Here is a 23,954-nt window from a genome sequence, read left to right as displayed (position 1 = left end):
CATGTAGTTTATAAAATCTGATGTTTTATTCTAAAGTAAACTAGCCAACAATATAACGACCTACAAGTCCAGCTGAGATGATCAGACCATTAAACACACAGCTGGTTGGATCCTTTACACTTTCTACAATGGGAGGAGAGTTCTTTACTTTGAATACTTTAGCTACATTTTCCCGATGATACTTAGACTTTTACTGAAGTAACATGTTCAATGCAAGACTTTTACCGTAACAGAGTATCTTTACAGTGTGGTGTTAGTACTTTGACTTAAGTAAAAGGATCTGAATACTTCTTCCACCGCTGGCCTTCTGCCTGAAAGCAGTCGAGACGGAGGGTAGCAGCCGCCTGGCCGACGAAGATTAACCAGGCTGGGCCTCGGGACTTCTGGGAGAGCAAAGGCAGAGCCAAGAGCATGTAGGACCATCAATCTCCTGGGCTTCAGCTCCTTCCCCTCCTGTTCTCCCCAAATTGAAGGACCAACCGACACTTTGCACTTTGTCAATTTGGAGCTTTATCTACATGCAAGGGGCTAATGAGCCATCTCAAACTTGTGATGGCCGGGATGTAAATGATCTTAACTAGCTCTTGGTCTGCTGTCGCCAATTACAGGGCCACGATGGGGAGGAGAAGGGAGGTGATCTCTGCACTCTGAGCAGGGTCTGGTAATGCAGGACTAGCGTGTTAATGACGTTCTATCATCGACTGCCGCTACCAGAAGTCAAACAAACAACCAGAGTGAAGAAAAAGACGCCACAAAGACGTCAGCGAAAACTTCTGTCGGTAAGAGCCAACGCCGAAACCATCAGACAGATTCAGGGAACGGCAGGAGACTCAGTTGTTTACGACCAAATTATGAACGGCTGCGTGGCCGCGGTGTTAACGGCGGCATATCCTGCTTCCCGCACGCTTCAGAAAGAGAGAGATCTAAGGTTTTTAAATTAAAGGTCCCATGACATGGTGCTTTTTAGATGCTTTTATATAGACCTTAGTGGTCCCCTAATACTGTATCTGAAGTCTCTTTTATATAGACCTTAGTGGTCCCCTAATACTGTATCTGAAGTCTCTTTTATATAGACCTTAGTGGTCCCCCTAATACTGTATCTGAAGTCTCTTTTATATAGACCTTAGTGGTCCCCTAATACTGTATCTGAAGTCTCTTTTATATAGACCTTAGTGGTCCCCTAATACTGTATCTGAAGTCTCTTTTATATAGACCTTAGTGGTCCCCTAATACTGTATCTGAAGTCTCTTTTATATAGACCTTAGTGGTCCCCTAATACAGTATCTGAAGTCTCTTTTATATAGACCTTAGTGGTCCCCTAATACTGTATCTGAAGTCTCTTTTATATAGACCTTAGTGGTCCCATAATACTGTATCTGAAGTCTCTTTATATAGACCTTAGTGGTCCCCTAATACTGTATCTGAAGTCTCTTTATATAGACCTTAGTGGTCCCCTAATACTGTATCTGAAGTCTCTTTTATATAGGTCTTAGTGGTCCCCTAATACTGTATCTGAAGTCTCTTTATATAGACCTTAGTGGTCCCCTAATACTGTATCTGAAGTCTCTTTTATATAGACCTTAGTGGTCCCCTAATACTGTATCTGAAGTCTCTTTATATAGACCTTAGTGGTCCCCTAATACTGTATCTGAAGTCTCTTTTATATAGGCCTTAGTGGTCCCATAATACTGTATCTGAAGTCTCTTTATATAGACCTTAGTGGTCCCCTAATACTGTATCTGAAGTCTCTTTTATATAGACCTTAGTGGTCCCCTAATACTGTATCTGAAGTCTCTTTTATATAGGCCTTAGTGGTCCCATAATACTGCATCTGAAGTCTCTTTCCCAAAATTCAGCCTTGGTGCAGAATTACAGCCACTAGAGCCAGTCCCACAATGAGCTTTCCTTAGGATGTGCCATTTCTGTGTCTGTAGCTTTAAATGCTATTGAGGAGGAGAGAGGGGGGGCAAGGTGGAGGGTGGGGGTGTGGCCTTGACCAACTGCCACTTTGCTCGTTTGAAAGCCATGATGTCGCTCTCTCTCTCATGGGTGGGCCAAATTCTCTGTGTGGGCAAAGCAGAGAAAGGGGAGGTAAACTTCCCCCTTATGACGTCATAATGGGAAGATTCCAGATCGGCCCATCTGAGCTTTCATTTTCTCAAAGGCAGAGCAGGATACCCAGGGCTCGGTTTACACCTATCACCATTTCTAGCCACTGGGGGACCATAGGCAGGCTGGGGGAACTCATTAATGTTAAAAAACCTCATAAAGTGAAATGTTCATGCCAAGGGACCTTTAAGTTTTACGTTATACAGGAAATATGTTATTTACTTATTTTGTAATGAGACGTATGTGTAATCTTTTAAAATACATGTTTATGTTCAAATAAATGTATCGGTACAAGTACTTATGTCTCCCGTTGTATGGGTCTGTCCTCTTAAACGAATATTCAAACGTACATTTTTTTATGTAAGTTTATTTTGAACATGTTAAAAATAAAAAAATAAAGATAAATAAGAACATGTAAATTTTAGTACAAGCAAGAAAACCAACAAAACAAAATACTCAAACATATCTTTCAAAATTATTGTAAATAAAGATTTGTATACAATAAGGGTTTCCATGTTCAAAAAGGAGTAGGAAGAAATGAAAAAAACTTCATCTGGCCCTACCCCTTTTTCTACTTTAGTTATACACAAACAATTTAATTCTTCACTTATTTATACATGTATACTTACACATACATGCATATATACATACATACGTACACACACACACACATTTTCTTTTCCAACTATCACCTACTGGTGTCCATGTTTCATCTGTCAGTTACATCAAACCAATCAATGTGGCCAGTTTTGACAGCCCTGATGGTAATGTGGTACACAAGACAGAGACTATGAGAGAAGAATCAGAAGACAGCAAACAGGTCCTCTGAGCATTTCAATGTACTTCAGCGATGCCTCTACTGAAGGCTAAAGCTCACTGAGACTGAACGACCTCGGATTAATCACCTTTTTCTATCAGCCTGTGGTGATACAGTTTCCCACCTACAACGCTGAAAGTACCGTTTCACCCCCCCAATCATATAGGCAAAGTAAACATGCTGCGAGGAGGCCCATTTCTCACCTGATTCTTTACTCGCCACCATTTCAAGGGATATTATTACCATAAATTACATTTGCAATGCAGTGTGGGAGGCAGATAAAAAGTGGAGTCTGGGCATCCATTTAGCTCCGGTAAACTTCCCCGTTTGCTGCCAGTTCATGATCACCCATCCAAACGGACTATTTTATGCCCGACTTATCTGATGCATGAGAAGGAGAGTGCGCCGCCATTTTTTAATCTCTTTTTCTTCCCTCCTGAAGGGAAAAAAAAAAATCCATGGGAGGACACGAAGAGGCCATCAGTGATGTTTGCTTTAGCGGGGAAACAAGCTTGCGTCTGCACGCAGCACAACTCACCTGGGCCCCGTTCATCTCTGAACGCAGCGCCCACGGCGGTAGTATTGACTGCTCGCCTACACATTCACAGAGCGGGGGATCCGACGCTCACAGAAGGCGTGTGTGTGTTTGGTAGCATTCTTATATGTAATCTTTGCTGCTGAAATGAGGCAATGTATCTGACGTTCAGAGGCTCGTCTGTGTGTGTGACATAGGCAGAATTAACGGCAGGGATTGGGGGGGGGGGCTATATATGGAATATGGTACACGCACATAGCAGAGCTTGCAAACTGTTTGTGCTTGCGAACGTTGTCAACATAACTCACTGGAAATCCAAAATACTTCCACACTTTCACACACTTCAGTGAAAGAGGAGGGGGCTCAAGTTCTGTTGATTCGGTCTCCAGCATCTGCAGTTGCCATGGTAACTTCTGACTAGCTGACTCGCAGCACTTCAACACGTGTTTTTTTCCGTTCGACAAGCCGACCGGACGTGACATGGGGGCGTGGCAGTATCGACAATTCTATTTTTTAAATGCGATATTCAAGATTGTGACTTAATTTCGATCAACAAAAATCACGAAATCGTGACACCCTTAGTTTCTAGGACAGGATCCGGACTAAAACTTGACAGTCTGCGATTATCCACTGAATTGTAACTATTTGTCGAAATAATTCATAATTTCACATTTTGTTAACTAAAAAATTTGGTACAATTTCATATAAATGAGCTTTATTGATTATGAATTCCAAAAATAAGTGTAGAACTAGTGATAATAGGTTGATGATTTTGATTTGATGATTTTTTTTGCAGCTCAGGGCGTCTTTTTGAAGTTGAAAAAAGTTCAACTTTTCTGAAAGAAAAAAAAAAGAAAAAAATTGCCCGACGTCAAGTGCTTTTTTGACAGCCGACCAATGACAGGCGGAGTAGCCCGACCTCTTGTTTCCATAACAACAAGAAGAAATGGAGTCGGAGCACAGCGGGTTATATGGTATGACCGGGTGCTCCCTGTACAGGGAACTCGCTTTGTTTTATCTAACGTTGGCACCGCTCCACATAGCGCTCTAGCTAGGATACTGTAGCAGTAGCTGTTATAGCAACAAAAGGCCCTCATGGATGCTTTTTGGAATAATAAAAACGCAGCCAGCTTCTTTTTTTTTCCCACTACAAAAAAGCCCTATAGTCTTTTTCTTGTCAAAAAAGACCTCAAGTGTGAACATACCCTTAAATTAATTTATGGTTAATGTTACATTTTTTACCTGGGAGGATAACAAGTTGCATGGTCGGCAGGAAGACAACACAAGGGTTAAATACAAAAACTGCTTGTGCATGAGGTAGTAGCCAATTAATAATAGTGTTGAAATTTGCATGCCAAAACATTTTCTTTGGTACTTTCTTTTCATTTCAACGGCACTGTATTTTACTTCAGCCTTTGCTTACAGTTCAACAGCATATATCTCCATCATAGGCAATCATTCTTTTGTTTTTATGTATAACAAAAGTGCATATACATGCAAAATGCGTCATATCCATCACGTCAGCGTCAAAACCCGACTGACTGGACCAAATCACACACTCCCCAACCCGAGATGCATGCATACGATACTCAAAACACTGATGAACTCATAGAAAACATTAGCTTTGCGCTCTTGGATGTATTAATCATTTTTCTTTCCATCTCTTCCTCTCCGCCCATCACCATTTCTCCCCACCACTGACATCCAAGACAGTTGGTGCTGCCATGTTGCTGACAGCACTCATTTTTCTTCTTCTTCTTCTTCTTCTTCTTCTTCTGCTGCTGCTAATATATTCAGCCTCTTCTTCTCCTGATACATATTCGCTCTTGATTGTGGCTGCCAATTAGCCGGCGAAGGCTGTGGCAGTTCATCCATCTGACTTGAAGGTTCCTCGCCACTAATTTTGACGGGCGGGTCAAGTAGCGGAGGGGGCCCATTAATTGGAATAATGAAGTCTTCAGTGAGTGATCATCAATGACTTCAGAGTACTATTAATCCTTTTAAAAGAAAATTATCTCTTTATTTTTAATGTTTAGCTTTGTCGTCCTGCCAGCTGCTGCAACATCTCATTAATCCGAGACTTTATAAACACCGCGCATATATGATTTCTCTCTCTCGGCTTCTTTTTTTACTCCGATGTAATTTAGTTTCATTTCTTTCCTACGTCTCTCGCTGTACCATTTAATTTCTTCTCATCCTGCTCTCCCTCCTCTTCATGCCTTTTTTGCTCTTCTGCCTTCATTTTTTGGGCTTTTTTTCTCATCCAGCTTTTCCCTTCAAGCCTCGCTATTCCTCCTTCTCCTCCTCATCTCTTATTTCTCCCACCTCCACCTTTTTCTCTGCTTCGGGATCCCACTCTCCCCTTGTTTTCCTTTGCACCATCCTCTTTTCCTCACTCCTTTCCTTTTATCCCATCTTTCCGTCCCTTGCTCCTGCTTCACTCCCTTCATCCAGCGGTGGAATGTAACTAAGTACATTTACTCCAGTGCTGTACTTCAGTCCAAATGTTGAGGTACTTGTACTTTACTTGAGTCTTTTCTTCTCATGCCACTTTCTACTTCTACTCCGCTACATTTCAGAGAGAAATATTGTACTTTTTACTCCACTACATTCATCTGTTCCAGCTTTAGTTACTAGTTACTTTACACATAAAGACTTCTGCACACAAAACACATGTAGTTTATAAAATCTGATGTTTTATTCTAAATGAAACTAACCAACAATATAACGGCCTACAAGTCCAGCTGAGATGATTAGACAATTAAACACACAACTGTTGTGTGTTTAATTGCACTCATGCTGTGCCACTTCAGGTCTATATTTGCTGCTTGACTGGACAAATAGAGGATCTATCTGTGCACAATTGTCTTCACAGTCATTAGGTTGCCAGGCAGCCAACGAACCATAACCAATGTAACAAATAAACTGTGGATGAATATGACCAGAGGCCTGTACTACGAAGCAGGATCAACATGCCCTGGATTTCTTTCAGTTACCCGGCTTCACCTAACTTACCAACCGCGGTCCCGCATAAGCTGTGTCACAACGGTGGTTAACAACTAGTTCAGTCAACCCAGGGTTTCCCAATCCACGTTCACATAAAAGAGGCGGCGTTTGCACAGAATGACCAATCACAAACATCTACCAGAGCCGCATAATTTACATAAGAAGAGCAAACTATAATTCTACATAATATGACGAACACAGACACGGTTTTACAGGCAAAACGCAACACAGTCGCTGCTTCCTAAAACAGGAAGGAAAGTTGGCATTCTTTCTGTTTTTCTTATGATGCTTCTTTTCGGGGGTTTTCTGTAATTTGACCTGATGTCATTGTAATTGAGGGCCGCCCCTCAATGATCTCTTGAGTATAAATAAAGGTTGAATGAATAATCGACCTGTGGGGCATGACAATATATAATATACTATATACCAGGGCTTCTTAAAGTCCGGACCAAGGTCCACATCTGGACCAAAATACATTTTCTGTTATAAATAAAAAACCTTATGAAATGCAAAAAAAAGCCAAGAACACTGCTGTACTTTTACTACATGAAGCTCCAAAAAAATGGACCAAATGTTTTGTTATTGTCAATTGCATCGGGACCTTTGAACTGTAATAAAAATCAGATGCCGACCTTTGAGTGATGTTTTTAAGAACCCCTGCTATGTACTATAACATACTGTAGGTCTGACCCTTGACCTCCTGCTTTTACTGGACACCTAAATGGATACAGAGCTGAACTTAGAATCACGTTTGAACACGTTCATCTACAAGACTGACATTTTGTAACTTCAACCAAGGTTTGTTTTCTGTCGGGATGACACAGTGCCTCCAAAACTAATCAGTGGATGCGTTTGCAAATTCCCACAGCATTCATCTCTTTCAACCATATTACCTAATCTATTTTAAATATGTTTTCATTCACCTACAGCATCTTTGCATCTACCCATCAGTCTTTTCATACATCAATCTTTCCATGCAGTGATAAGCTGCACTACAGTACGCAGCCATTACTTACAGTGACAGTGAAGAAGTGACTGCCAATAAATTGCCAACAGTAAATACATGTCAAAGACAACTTACACAGAGCTCACTCTAGACACTGCTGAATTTCAGACATGAAAGATGGACTTGCTTCGCCCCTTTGACAGCAAGTGTAAAGCCTCTGTGCTTTCGTGGCGTGGCCCGAGTCAAATTGTTCATTTTACCTTTAATCGGGCCATTTATCAAAATGCTGCTCAGCCGCGTCAGTAAGTGCAGTTATGCTAACTAGATCGGAGCGAGGCCATGGGGAGGACGAGCAGTCATTCAGCTTTGAGGGGGGTCCCAAACAGACGTTAGCTACAGCAGGTACCAATCAAATATGTTCAGTGCCAGAAAGGTCCAGTTTGTCACTTTTGGCATTTACAAGATAAAAGCAGATTTGTTGTGTAGTGTTTTGAGGATTCAGGCAGGGTGGTACACCAAGTATACTGTAGAGAACTTTAACTGCAAAATTATGCTTTAAACCTGCTGAAGTGCCCTTAAGCCCAGTGGTGAAATGTAACTAAGTACATTCACTCCAGTACTGTATTAAAGCACAAATGTTGAGGTACTTGTACACACAACTGTTTGGATCCTTTACACTTTCTAAAACAGGAGGAGAGTTCTTTACTTTTAATACTTTAACTACATTTTCCTGAGGATACTTAGTCTTTTACTGAAGTATCATTTTCAATTCAGAACTTTTACTTGGAACAGAGTATTTTTTACAGTGTGGTATTGGTACTTTAGTAAAGGATCTGAATACTTCTTCCACCGCTGCTTAAGCCACATGCTGACAACTTTTCAACCGAAGAGCTGCTGATGTGTGGCTGACCCTGACCTCTGACCTTTGTGTGCTCAGTGCAGGACAGTAGTAAAAGGACAAGTGTCTTCTCAAGGAGAGCAGCAATTAAGTTTCCGACAATATATTAGATTTAGTCTTGGGTATACATTTCCCTCGAGAACAATTTCATGTTTTTGAAAAGGATATTTCATGTCTTACGACCTCTTTTAAACTACGGATCAAATGATACTGTTTGTTTAAGGCCGAGGCCAATAATTAGTAGTTATTGAAACCGATAACTGATATTTATAACATTTTGGAATGTTACAAACTCCAACACCAAACTTTGTTTAAATGCTTTAAGCAATGATTTAATAAATGAGAAACTTGCAACATAATACCCAGTAACAGATAGTCAGATTGTGTTGTGGGGGGGACATGAAGTCAGACTCAGTGGTGAGTGAACCCGAAGCAGAGGGACAGACAGAGCTGGAGCCGAGCCAAAGTACAACACTTTTTAATTTAGAACTTTATCGGTTATCAGGCAAATAAAACGCTGATACAGTTCATCTGCAAACTGCCAAAAACAGCCCGTCTATCCCACTTTTAAACAGTGAACAGTGAACTACCCGTTTAAATTATTAACAATTAACTCACGTGGCCAAGCAATCACTAACTTCAATCAGAAGAGGCCAAGGCCGCCACAACTATGATTTTTCTCAGACAAAAACTCGAGCAGTTGGGTTATGGGACTGTATCCTCCCATTTGGCTTTTATTGAGACAGTATCAACCCAGGACGGCGCACCACAACACAAACGCCAGTCAATTTACCCATTTGGCATCCAATTCTCACAGATTATTATGAGCCGCGTTGCTGCAGCTGATGGAGAGAGAGATTAATCTTGCTTTGATAGAAATATGTCAAGTTTGTGCAGGCTGGGATGGATGTGATTTATCATTCCGGACCAATCGGTGCCCGAACGTCGCTCCTCCTGACAGCTCTATCCGCGGCACGAATGTCCCAAAATGTCACCTGTTGTACGCAGAGTGACCTTCTAATTTTCTAATTCAATTTTCGAGAACTCCCTCTCGCCGCGACTCGGCTCATATCATGAACCAGTAATAACAATTACACACCGTGACTAGCTCCAAAACCTGCAATTCCCCCCGCTTTAAATCAAACCCCAAGTAGTCTTTTATTAAGCTGCCCGGTTAAATCAATCTAAATCTAAGCATAATAACTCTCTAATCAGGTGCTGGGGAGAATAATAGGTTGTCACGCTCGAGGAAAAATAGGCAATCATGGAATGTTTTCTTTAATTAGGCCGGCTAAAGTAGAAGGGCACGGCAGGAGCGGGGGACACATTCATCATAGCCAAGGTGGGAAATTACTTCAATTACTCAGGAAGGGGAGAGTGAACAGAATTACAGAAGTCAGAGAAGCAGAAGAGAGGAGACCCGGATCTGCGAGGAAGTCCAAATGACACCGAGGGCAGAGGAGACAAGGACAGTGAAGGGAACAATGGTGGGAGGAGAGAAGAAAGATGGAAAGAAGGCCCAAAAATGTGAGAAAAACAACCCACAGAAAGATCCGTTATGGTACATAACGGTTGTGAGTGAGGAAACAAAAAGTGTGTTTTTGTAGCTTTAATTTCACTGCTTCTGGACTTCTGTCACAGTTGTTTTGTATCGCATATCCATTTCTGACCGCTGGTTGATTGAACACTTTTTAACTCTTCATAAACCTTTATTTCTATGCTGTTCATACAAGTGTAAAATAATTTAAAACGAGATATGAAGACGTTCGAGCCAATTATGATGTTTGTTGCAAAGTATATTTCCACAAATTCCTGCATTACTGCAAGTTTTTCTTTTGACTTATGAACAATACATAAAGGTGGCAGAGTTTAAAAGAATAGGTCACCACAGGGACAAATGCAGATGGAAGGACATGACAGAGGAAGGAATTATGAAATATGAAAGTTGGTTGAATGAAATTAAAAAAGGAAGAAAAGGATGATGAAAAAGAAATGCAAAAAAAGAAGGTGGACAGGACAGAGGGAGCAAGGAGGGTTAAAATGACTTGAAGACAAAAAAGAAATGAGCTTCATTGACTGAATGAATTGGACAAGAGAGAATAACAAAAGAGGGAAGGGGGAAAGAAGGGAGGAAGAATAAAAAGGAAATGGACAAGACAAAGAGCAGGGGGGGGGGGATAAAGATTCAAAGTACAGGAAGAGGGAAGTATAGTGCTGTGAGGTGGATAAAGGGGGTGAAACGAGGGAAATAAGATTGAGGGATAGAAGTAGGGAAAGACAAGTGAAACCTCTCAGATTTCTCAATTTGCCAGGCGCCTCTTGCCATGGCTGTAAAACAATCCTCCATCACTCATCCTCTAAAGTGGACCCCTACCTAGACAACCAGCAAGCGTTCCACCACCGAGCTCCAAGTGTCTGTCAGCTTTCCCAGAATGCAACGAGAGAGAGAGTGACTGAGCTGTAATTCCTCCCCGAGATGACGAGATAAACAGCCTCTTACTGTAACTGGATCTATTGATTGGGACAAAGCTTTGGCAGGTTCGTGGGTCCAGTTTGTTCTGTGACTGAAGACGTTGCCAGCGCGGCCGCCGGCCAGATGAACACAGAGATTATGACTTTTGATATCTGCGACACGCTGGCCTGGCTGAGCGCTCGGCTCCAATGAAGTAGCTGTTGTTGATGCTGACAAGTAAAAAAGCTTGGAGATGGACCGACGCACTTTCACTAACCCACTCCGTTTATTATGTTGCTTTGACAAATTAACAGCAGATAGAAATATGTCTCCCTGACTTTAAGAAGGAGGGAAGTAGATCCATTTTGGGACAGAAAGTCAGCTGTCAAACCTTTCAGCATTTTTTTTTTTAACAAACAAAAGTACCTGAAAGGTGACTATTTTTCCATTCAAACATGCACACACAAAAATACAGATTCAAATCAGACATCCAACTGGCAACAGCAAGGTTGTTTTTCCACCTCATCTGCTGCTTTTGTCCAAATATTTGGAGACATCTCTTGCAAACTATTCGCCTAGCGTTTAAGTTTTGTGACAAACAGGCCAGCCAACACTTTGAGTGCAAATGCAATTAAAACTGAAATAACAGAAGAAAAGTCTTTCTGATCATAAAGAGTCTGATTGTCAGTTCATGATTTGGACTTGTCTGCCATTGATGACTGTTGTACGGTAGATATACGATTTTCACAAGTAATAGGGAGAACACATTTTTTACCATCAACTAGGCCTGCACGATTCGGGGAAAAATATGAATCACGATTTTTTAGCTTAGAATTGATTGATTGATTTTCTGCCACGATTTTTTTCTCACCAAGTGTAATGTTTATTGCACACATGAACCATGACAAACAAAACAAATTGGCAGTACCAAACATAGATTTTGTTTTAGCACCTATAGCACATTGCGCATCACCACAAGCCTGTCAACACAGAGGCTTCAATGAAGAGAAGGGAGAGCATTGCAGCACTTGGGAGCACTTTAAAACCTATTCTATACAGTCTGTTTAAAACTCACAGAAGAAAGTAGTAGCGTTTGTGATGCAGTCGGCTCGTAAAATTAAATGAGAATAAAAAAAATAAGTTATTTAAAAATTAAATCGTGAACAGGGTGAATCGAGATCGGGATTTTATAACGATTAATCATGCAGGCCTACCATCAACCAGCCGAAGTAATACTGTAGTGGCTATTCTGTTTTAAAATTATAGCCACTGCCCCAGCAATAGAAGAGTGGTTTAACGCACCTATGTTCCTTCGTTGTGAATCAAGGCCGCATGCTTTTGTTGTTAAAAAATAATAATTAAACTCTAATATCCCACCTATTGAAATAAATCTTTATGAACCTACCAAAACACTGCAGGCTAATGTACACCCTTGTGTGAATCAGGGAAAATAAATAGTACCGATGGTTTCTTAAATTATATCCGATAAGATGAAACAGGATGATGGTGTCAACTAAAGCTAGGACTCCAAAACTTTCCACTCGTGTTTCCAACTTCCCTTTATTCATTATACCACACCCTCAATTACTATGGTGTGGCCGGTTTGCCAATCAATGGCCTAGCTGTCCATCTAAATCAGTGGGTCGCGGTGTTGTTGGTGCAGAGCAGGACAGTGCTACTTACAACTCGAGATTGATCCTCAAGCCAGGAAGACTCCATCCATCACCGCTGTCCATCAGCAGCCACGCAGTTCAAATCCTGTGGATGGAAAAGGCCATTTAGTTTTCTACCAAGTAAGTTACTTCCCAAACTGTAAAATGTATTTTTTTTTTGGCTGCTGCACAAAGCATCCAACAGCACAGTTTGATGGCAGACAAAAACAGCAAGAACTACTCTCACAATGTGTTTCACTGCTACTGTTATGTTCTGAAAGCTACCATACATCATGCATACACTATGTATTTGGGATATTTTGGATATTATATATTATGGAGTGGTTACAGCGCATGCCACATACCCGCAATGTCCCACCCCCATTTCCAGTCTGCCTCTACACTGTCAAAGTGATCCATTTTATTTCTATGGATTTAGCATTCATGATGTTGGACACTGCTTAGTTTTGTATAGCATGGATGACAACTGACAGCTTTTGGAAAGCACAAGCTCACGGTAACACGAGCAACATTCAGTTGATCCCCCAGTTTGAACCCCAAACCTGATCCACAACTGTCCTGGACGACAAGCTCCGATAGCAGAAGACGGAGAGGCTTCTGTCAGTATCACAGCGAGCTGGTCATCAGGCAGGGGATCTGTGTTTCACTGAAGCGATCAATAAAAGGGTTGCAGTGTGTTCACATCTTGCAACCGTGCAGGATTATCAGGTCGGGGCGATCCATCATGACTTGAAAGGTGGTCAATGGCAGAGCAGCCGGAACTAAATAAGTGGAAGAGGTATAATGTAGCTTGTCTACTTTTCAAAAAGGATCTTGCTATTGGAGGAGTGTGTCTGTCACTATAACAGTGTTTTGCAGATTTGGTTTTTGAAAATAGAATTTCGAGCCAAGTTTGCAAGAGAGAAAATTGAAATAAAATTGTTATTAAACCTACATGAAAAAAACTATCAAGTCATTTTTCTGTAACTGAGTCCTTAAAAAAAATGAAGGAAAATAATTCCAGTAACATATTTCAACCTGTCTCACTTATAACTTTTATTCAATCTGTCGCAGCAACCTGCCTTAAGGACAAAGCACCCACTTGCATTTGTTCTCTGTGCAGAAGCGGTGCTTTGACGCACATCAACCTGCGATGACGAGCGCCAGGATGCGCCGCTCTCCTTTTCCCCGGCCCCGACAGCGTCATCATCACTCCAGAAACGCAGCTCGACTGGCACACTGCAACACCTCTACATGTTATATTTATCTTCCCAAAGTTTTCTTTGCGTCTCTTTAGGGCTGCACAATTAATCAGAATTTTATCGAAATCCCAATATGAACTAGTGCAATATCCAACTCGCAGAGGGGCGCAATATTTGTTAAAGGCAAAATATGTGTCAAATTGTTCTGAGTGAAGTATTGTGGAACTGCAGAGACGTCCCGGCCTACAAATCCTATCCTACAGACTAAAGAAAACATCTTTGTTTGGTACAGATCCTCTGTACCAGTTTTTTAAGATTTAATATTATCCATCCATCCATCCATCCATCTTCATCCGCTTATCCGGGGTCGGGTCGCGGGGGTAGCAGCTCCAGCAGGGGACCCCAAACTTCCCTTTCCCGGGCCACATTAACCAGCTCCGACTGGGGGATTCCGAGGCGTTCCCAGGCCAGGTTAGAGATATAATCCCTCCACCTAGTCCTGGGTCTCCCCCGAGGCCTCCTCCCAGCTGGACGTGCCTGGAACACCTCCCTAGGGAGGCGCCCAGGGGGCATCCTTACCAGATGCCCGAACCACCTCAACTGGCTCCTTTCGACGCAAAGGAGCAGCGGCTCTACTCCGAGCTCCTCGCGGATAGCTGAGCTTCTCACCCTATCTCTAAGGGAGACGCCAGCTACCCTCCTGAGGAAACCCATTTCGGCCGCTTGTACCCTGGATCTTGTTCTTTCGGTCATGACCCAGCCTTCATGACCATAGGTGAGGGTAGGATCAAAAAACTGACCGGTAGATTGAGAGCTTTGCCTTCTGGCTCAGCTCTCTTTTCGTCATAACGGTGCGATAAATTGAATGTAATACCGCACCCGCTGTGCCGATTCTCCGACCAATCTCCCGCTCCATTGTCCCCTCACTCGCGAACAAGACCCCAAGGTACTTGAACTCCTTCACTTGGGGTAAGGACTCATTCCCTACCTGGAGAAGGCACTCCATCGGTTTCCTGCTGAGAACCATGGCCTCCGATTTAGAGGTGCTGATCCTCATCCCAGCCGCTTCACACTCGGCTGCGAACCCGATCCAGTGAGTGCTGAAGGTCACAGGCCGATGATGCCATCAGGACCACATCATCTGCAAAAAGCAGCGACGAGATCCCCAGCCCACCGAACTGCAACCCCTCTCCACCCCGACTACGCCTCGATATCCTGTCCATAAATACTCCAAACAGGATTGGTGACAAAGCGCAGCCCTGGCGGAGGCCAACTCTCACCTGAAAGCGAGTCCGACTTACTGCCGAGAACCCGGACACAGCTCTCGCTTTGGTCGTACAGAGATTGGATGGCCCTGAGAAGGGGCCCCCCTCACCCCGTACTCCCGTAGCACCTCCCACAGTATCTCCCGGGGCACCCGGTCATACGCCTTCTCCAGATCCACAAAACACATGTAGACTGGTTGGGCATACTCCCAGGCTCCCTCAGGATCCTTGCGAGAGTAAAGATCTGGTCCGTTGTTCCCACGACCAGGACGGAATCCGCATTGTTCCTCTTCAACCTGAGATTCGACTATCGACCGAACCCTCCTTTCCAGCACCTTGGAGTAGACTTTACCGGGAGGCTGAGAAGTGTGATACCCCTGTAATTGGCACACACCCTCTGGTCCCCCCTTTTTTAAAAAGGGGAACCACCACCCCGGTCTGCCACTCCTTAGGCACCGTCCCCAGACTTCCACGCAATGTTGAAGAGGCGTGTCAACCAAGACAACCCCTCCACACCCAGAGCTTTAAGCATTTCTGGACGGATCTCATCAATTCCTGGGGCTTTGCCACTGTGGAGTTGTTTAACTACCTCAGCAACCTCCACCAGGGAAATTGATGCCAATCCCCTCATCCTCCAGCTCTGCCTCTACCATAGAGGGCGTATTAGTCGGATTTAGGAGTTCCTCAAAGTGCTCCTTCCACCGCCCTATTACCTCCTCAGTTGAGGTCAACAGCGTCCCATCCTTACTGTACACAGCTTGGATGGTTCACCGCTTCCCCCTCCTGAGGTGGCGAACGGTTTTCCAGAAGTACCTTGGTGCCGACCGAAAGTCCTTCTCTATGTCTTCTCCAAACTTCTCCCACACACGCTGCTTTGCCTCTTTCACGGCAGAGGCTGCATCCCTTCGGGCCCTTCGGTACCTTGCAACTGCCTCCGCAGTCGTCTGGGATAACATATCCCGGAAAGACTCCTTCTTCAGTCGGACGGCTTCCCTGACCACCGGTGTCCACCACGGTGTTCGTGGGTTACCGCCCCTTGAGGCACCTAAGCCCCTAAGACCACAGCTCCTCACCGCAGCTTCAGCAATGGAAACTTTGAACATTGTCCACTCGGGTTCAATGCCCCCAGCCTCCACAGGGATGCACGAAAAGCTCCGCCGGAGGTGTGAGTTGAAAGTCTGTCGGACAGGGGCCTCCTCCAGACGTTCCCAATTTACCCGCACTACGCGTTTGGGCTTACCAGGTCTGTCCAGAGTCTTCCCCCACCCCCAACTCACCACCAGATGGTGATCGGTTGACAGCTCCGCCCCTCTCTTCACCCGAGTGTCCAAAACATACGGCCTCAGATCAGATGAAACGATTATAAAATCGATCATTGACCTTTGGCCTAGGGTGCTCTGGTACCAAGTACACTTATGAGCATCCCTATGTTCGAACATGGTGTTCGTTATAGACAATCCATGACTAGCACAGAAGTCCAACAACAAACAACCACTCTGGTTTAGATCAGGGAGGCCGTTCCTCCCAATCACACCTCTCCATGTGTCTCCATCATTACCCACGTGTGCAGTGAAGTCCCCCAGCAGAACTATGGAGTCCCTGACTGGAGCCCCATGCAGGACTCCACTCAAGGTCTCCAAGAGTTGTGAGTATCCCCACACCCGCCCGGCGCCTTACACCCTGGGCAACTCCGGAGAAGAAAAGAGTCCAACCCCTATCCAGGAGTATGGTTCCAGAACCAAGACTGTGCGTAGAGGTAAGCCCCACCAGATCTAACCGGTAGCGCTCCACCTCCCGCACAAGTTCCGGCTCCTTCCCCCACAGAGAGGTGACATTCCACGTCCCCAGAGCCAGCCTCTGCTGCCCGGGTCTGGTCCGTCGAGGCCCCTGACCTTCACTGCCACCCATGTGGCAGCGCACCCGATCCCAGCGGTTCCTCCCACAGGTGGTGGGCCCATATTATATATATATATATATATATATATATATCTCAGCTCTAGTCTACAATTACAAGGACTTCAACTTAAAATTAAACATGCATTGTTTAAGCTACTATTGAACCAATATCGGTACCGATACCTGAAATTCGGTTCCGTTACCCAATGGTACCTTTTTTTTGGTATTTTCCCTCTATAATTACAAAACAATTATTTCAGTTGTAAAAAATATTGTCAAACCTATTTATCCTATGTATTTAGAACATTATGTTATTTTATTAGAATGTTACACTCTAAATAAATTAAACAAAAATAAAAATAAAACCCCTCCCTCTCTCCTCCCAAACCCATCCCTACAACCTAATAAATAATTATTAATTTCTTACTCACTGTAACTTTTATTCTTGTATTTATTTATTTCTTTATTCTTTATTTTCATGACCGTTTTTAATTGCTCTTTAATGTTTCATGTAAAGCACTTTGAGTTGCCTTGTTGCTGAAAGGTTGTGTAGAAATAAAGTTGCCTTGCCTTACAACCTCAGCCTGTCAGTCAGTCCCCAGGGCACAGAAACCACCGTTGTGCCTGCTTAGGAAGTGTAACGTCAACAGCATCGCGACCGCTTTCGCCTCGCCATTAATATCATATCACAGCAAACGCTGTCTGCGTGAAGTTTTAAAAAACTGTAACCACACCTGAAACCACTTTATCGGCGTTTCCGTGCCTCACTGTGACTTCAACAAAACTGCAGAGCCGACGTAGTTTGCAGCTATGCGTGTGTGTGCGAGTGTGTGTTTGTGTCAGAGCTCCGCTCTCTGTCAATTTTCAGAGAGGACAGATAACTTGAGCTTACACACTCTCAGGTACCGAAATTTCGACGTTTAACGTGTAAAAAAGGGGGCAAATTTACTGGTCGCATGTGCGACTGGATGTAAAATTCAGTCGCACACTCTCAAATCTTGGTCGCAAAATGCAGTCTGGAGCCCTGCATTCCATGTCAGCGTACATTGTATTCAACTGGGTGTGTTGTTGCAGATCTAATGTACTCTAGTTCTACGATTGAGCTGACAGAGAAAAACAGTTGGTGGGTCTGCGGTAGCTGTGGGGCAAAAGGTTTGTTTTTTGTAAGATTATTTTTTTGGGAATTTTAGGGACTGTTCATTATTTATTTCAGGGGCCACCGGAGGAGTTTTAGGATCTTTAATCAAAAAAGACCTGACTCTCCCTTCACCAGCAATACATTTTGGATGACCTCCAAAATGATATGGAAAAAAGAGATGACCCTCCCCAACAAAGTATTGATGCCTTCTGTGCTGGTTTGCGCTTGGCAAAGATGTACAGATAGCCACTGTTTTTTTACAGCCATGACTTACGTGATAACATCTCTGCATTCTCATCTTACGCATCACACTCTGTTATAGTGTGGTGGCCATTTCAGTAGATTTACTCATTAACATTGTTGTGGAAATATAAGCATGTACATATAAGCATGGAAACAAAATGCACACTTCCTGCATTACTGCATTACTTTACAAATACTAAGTTACTCCTCTAGTAAACTAGTATTCACGTGAAATAAAACAGTGAGACCATTCAACAAAGGACACTGGGAAATAACAAATTCAACACTGGTTGCTATGGACTCGTCACTAGGCTTCCTCAGTCATTGTATATTTTAGCATAGGTAAGCTTGCCGAAGCTGAACATTATCCAAAACTCCATTTCTCAAAGTGTCAATTTGGGGGCTTGCGTGTTACCACTCCTTCCTTCTCAAATGCCTTAAAAAGGCTGTCGTTTGCACAATTTCACAAATAATCAACGGGACCGAAAGGATATTTGAATCAGGTATGGCTGCAGCCTGGAGACCTCCCGTCTCATGTATGCCCTCCCGGCTGGTGCGTACTCCGAGCTTCGACTTTTCAAACTAAAAGCTCGCGTCTGGTATGTTTTCCTATGGTGTTTTGGATGTTTTTGAATTAAACAGTACGGCAATCATGCTAATGAATGAATTTTTTCAGCAGATGTCTTAGTTACAAGGATCAGTGCTGGGTCCAAAATTGTTTCCATTGTACATAAATTACATTTGTAATGTGTCTAAAATATTAAATTTGGTTTTGTTCATTTGTTTGTTGCAGATGACACCAATTTGTTTTTTTCTGGCAAAAACCTTGAGCAGCTTTTGGATACAGTGGAAACCGAACTTGATTCTAGAAAACGATGGTTTAATCTGAACAAGCTGTCACTGAATACAAATAAAACTAAATATATAATATTTGGACATCGGAATTCTAAGAATCCTAGACATATTACTATAGACAATATTGAAATAGAAAGGAGTATATGAAAACACATTTCTGGGAGTTGTCATAGATCACAAATTATGCTGGAAACCACATGTTAATCATATTAAAACTAAAATATCAAAGTCCATAGCAATTCTGAACAAAACCAGATACATTCTTAATACAAATTCTTTACATTTATTATGTCAATCTCTCATACTTTCATATGTAACTTATGGAGTGGAAGTTTGGGGGAAAACATATAAAACAAACAATTACAAATCCAATTTTCTTACTTCAAAAGAGAGCAATCAGAATTATAGATAGGGCAAATTATCGTGAATCGACAAATCAGTTATTTATAAACTTACAGGCACTTACATTTAGTGAACTTGTAGACCTTAAAATAGCATCTCTAATGTACAAAGTATTTAATTGCATGTTGCCAGACTGTATCCAGAGGCTGTTTCAAATAAGAGAATCCCATTATCAACTGAGGGGATGCTGTATTTTTACAAGACCAAACAGCAGAACAAACGCAAAACAAAGAAGTGTCTCGGTGTATGGAGTTTAACTGTGGAACGTATTAGAAATTGACTTGAAAAAGTGTAAAACAATTAACCGATTAAAAAAATGATTTAAACATAAGGTGATTAACAAATATAAAACAGAAGTGTGACCAGAAGGTACACAAAATGTATCGGACTTCTGGTGTGGTACTGGGGTATATAGTGTATACTTACTTCATTTTTGTATGAAAGAATATAATTTTATGTAAAAAGGGTAGGTGTAATAAGCCTAGGCTTCAACCTACACCTTTTCGGGCTTGTTTGTTTCTTGTATCAATGTATGTAATGTAATTATATATATATGTGTGTGTGTGTGTGTGTGTGTGTGTGTGTGTGTGTGTGTGTATATATGTCCATCCATCCATCCATCCATCCATCCATCTTCATCCGCTTATCCGGGGTCGGGTCGCGGGGGTAGCAGCTCCAGCAGTATATATGTATGTATGTATATATAGATATTGTATTAGTGTTGTTGTTTTGTTTTTTTTGTGGTTTGTTTTTATTGAATTCATTTTTGCTTGTTTGTGGGAGTAAAAACAACAATGTTATTTTCTGAATATTACAGATGGCCGAAAAAAATAAACTAAACTAAACTGTTCTCATGAATACAAAAGTTGGATGACCCTCCCCCCTAGACTACAAAAAATGGATGACCCTCCCATCAACAAAGAATAAAAAGACATAACCCTCCCCTATTTTCCTCAGGTGGTCCATTCCATAAATGCTGAACGGTCCCTTAGGCCTTTAATTCCACAGGACAGATGAAGACATGAAAGGGGAGAGAAAGGGGGAATGACATGCAGCAAAGGGCCGCAGGTCGGAGTCGAACCCGCGGCGTTGAGGAGTAAACCTTATGTGCACCTGCTCTACCAACTGAGCTATCCCGGCCACGGCAGAATGTTTTTTAACGGAAAGTTTGTAACGAATAAAGAAGTGGAAATAAAGCAAGAACGAGTGAAGACTAATTCTGCCTATTACTGACAGAAGTGGATTTAACACAGTGTTCGAGAATACAATTCTCTTTTTGAATCCTCGCTCTTTTCATCCACCCCTTTATTTTTCCTTCTTCCTTCTGCGTCACTTTTACTCTCTCTTCTTTCCCCCTCTTCCCTCCTTCTCCTTCCTTTCCTGTCCGTTTCCTCGTCATCTTTACAGTTTCCTCTTCCTTGTCTCCTTCCTTCCCTTTTTTATTCCTTCCCCTTATCTTTTTTTTTGCATCTACCTCCCTTCTTCCCCTCTCTTCTTTCTGCCTCACTGAGCGGAGAGCTCCATCATCATTGCAGGGCCAGCCCAATTTTTGTTGTAAAGGCAATAAATCATTTCAGCTCTCATCTATTGCTATTGATGAATGGCCAATTATTTGTCATCTATTACGCTGAAAAACGATGACCCGGGGAGACGGATCAACTTCTTCCTTTTTTTTTCCTTCCTCCACTGGCTGATGTGACACAGGACAGCAGTGATGGATTGTATCCCTAAACTGTTATTACATGTATAATGTGGCGCTCAAATCCAACATCTTACTTGGTCTGGGTTCCCCCCCCCAGTCTAACCAAAATAGATACCGTATCAGTTACATTAAAGAATAACGAAGAGAAGATGACAATTTGCAGCCTTGTGATTATTGTTAGGAGAGAAATTCAAAGCAAGGTAGGGTGTACATTAATGCCTTCTCCATGTATGTACTCCAGTAGGGGAGATTCATTCACTCCATATCAAAACTGGGATTTGAGTTTTTAATTATTCCTTTCAATATCTAAGAGGTGAAAATCAACCCATAAACAAGTGGGTCAGATGCAAGGTTGGACAAAATCATTAGGGATGCACCAAATCCAGATTTTTGGGGTTCAACCAAATACCAAATCCACTGGTTAAGATTCTGGTTAAGAATCCAAAACCAAATACCGAATCCTCCTCCCATCCTCAGTCCATTAACACAGTAAACACATTAATCACTGTACCTGAAGCTGCTGCATTTTGGCTGCTGTATGCACAACTCGTATTCTTTACCAAATGTTGTAACAGCGGTGATGTTGTGTATTGTTTAGGGTCCTCGCCACCACGAGACAAATCGGCATTGCAAATTGAACATGTAGCTGGACTTGAATGGCCTTCTTTTGACTGAAAGTACTGCCAAACAACACTTTTCTGCCTGCCTCTACAGGGTGTGAAAAAGCAGAGGGGGGGGGGGAGAGGAGGGATGTTTTTTGATCATGCACAACAAAACAAAAGCCAAAACACTTATTTATGAACTTCAATATCCAATGGAAAATAATCTCAAAATGAAATAGCACAACGTGGCGTCAACATAAAACACAGCGCTTTCAAGCTGGAGAGCAGAGTTGACTTTGCGGCGAAAACAAAATACTTCCACCCAGGAAACAAGCGTTCCTTCTTCTGGAGTGTTTTAACCATGATATTTTTCCTAAACTTAACGAGTCGTTTTGGTGCCTAAACTTAACCGTCATGGCTGCATGACGCTCACTTTTTCTGGCTAAACTCCACTACCACGGCCCCTGAAAGGAGCGTCATCTGGCAGTGCCTGTAGCTGGCTCACAGTCCCCTATTGAAGGCTGAACAACTGCTGCTGGTAGCCAGTGTCCCGGAGCTTTGTAGCGGCTAAATACAACCTGCAACTGCTGCTCAGATTTTATCGTTCTATGGCACTATAGACTGTTCACATTACAGCGCTTTACTTAGTTAAAAATACTTCTATTTTAGGTATATAATATAGAGTCTATTGGTGAAGTAGCATTGTAAGCTCTTTACATAAATATTTTTTTCTACTACTATGGGCTAAAAGTTAATATAGAAACAATCAGACATACATTTAAATGCCCTCTGTAAATAGACAGTATTACATGGTTATGCTGCACTGCTGGTAGGCGCAGTTTTTTACAACTTGACCCACTTTCACTTAACTACGGTGCCGTAAAGTCAATCAGATGTCCGTGATCTGCGTAACGACAGTACAGTGGGACGTTTGCCTTCAACAGAGCGACAGTAATAACCTAATATACCATCATTACTGAGATTAAACTACATTCTTGGTCATGTTTGCACTCAATAACGCATTCAAGAAACAGAAACATAACTCTTGCTGCAGCATTTATTAGCTATTATTACTCATATTAGCTCACACATAAAATAGCACCTTCGTGAATTAGCCTACTGTTGCTAACGTACATTCATAAATCCTGCATAACATCGTCCCGTACCTACAGGATATCAGACTTACTTATTGATGCACGCACACAGTAGTGTCGACAAACTTAGTCCAATGAGGGGAGAAAGGAAAGTGTGATAGCGTTTCATTTTTTTTCTCTCTCACTCGAGACGTCTGTGTCCAACGTTACTAGCATGTAGAGAGAGCTACAACTGACAGGGAGAGAGAGAGAGAATGTATCACTACAGCCAATCCAGTCTGCTTAAAGTGTCTTTGCTAAGACCGACGCACTTGTCAATTTCCCGTCCAGTGCCCGCGACTAGGATTAGTGTGTGTCTGACAGGGTGGGGGGCTTGGCATCACGATGGTGGCTCTCCATCGTGATGTTGGCCAGCCATCACGACAGACGATATCGTCCATCGGCACAACCCTACTCTACGACATGCAACGTTAGACAGCCAATCACAAACATTATTAGATCTTGGTAGAGGCATGCTGCGTGCTGATTGGCTCACTGACTCTCAAGAGATTTGTTCATTAGGTACGGAAATTGGGTACTGAATGACAGGGCCAGGGTTTTCCTCCCAATTATAAGGTTTAGGTGCAGCACCCGAGCCGTTTTGGGCAGCACCTAAAGCCGAATGAATGTAACTAAAATACTTTTCTTGGATCAAATGATTGTAGTTGGACATCTTTAGTAAGTTATGGCATCAAGGTTTATGAGTGGTATTCATTTATTATCTGCTCTAGCTTTCCCAACATTTTAGACAGATATGATAACGGTCCAAAATGATGAAATGAAAAAAAGAGACGCAAAACTACAACAAAGAGACAAACCGACTACAAAGGGACGCCAAATGACCACAGTGACCCAAAACAACCCCAAAGGAAACAAAAATGACCAAAAAGAGACACAACATGACTACAAAGAGACGCAAAATCTCACAAAGAGACACAAAATGTACAAAGAATGTACTGAAAAACATAAAATTTTCTTGAGGAAGGACCCATAAACCCCCCTCCCAATACACACACCTAAATCTACCACAAAGTTAGGGAAAACACTGAAGGCATTTTTTGATACTCGATACTTTAGAGGCAATTCGGTCGGTGCCTAAAA

The 23,954-nt window shown here is 42.5% G+C and overlaps 1 long non-coding RNA gene across 1 annotated transcript in view; it reads right to left on the bottom strand.

Annotated features, from left to right (window-relative positions):
- Positions 1–23,954, bottom strand: part of LOC144512946 (uncharacterized) — a 433,981-nt gene that overhangs the window by 369,354 nt on the left and 40,673 nt on the right. The window contains exon 3 of the long non-coding RNA XR_013501057.1: positions 12,447–12,521. This is a non-coding gene — a long non-coding RNA (uncharacterized LOC144512946). The remainder of the gene's footprint in view (positions 1–12,446; positions 12,522–23,954) is intronic.

Source organism: Sander vitreus, chromosome 24, assembly GCF_031162955.1.
Source record: "Sander vitreus isolate 19-12246 chromosome 24, sanVit1, whole genome shotgun sequence".
Classification (NCBI taxonomy): Eukaryota; Metazoa; Chordata; class Actinopteri; order Perciformes; family Percidae; genus Sander; species Sander vitreus.
This window is presented reverse-complemented; position numbering and strand designations above follow the sequence as displayed.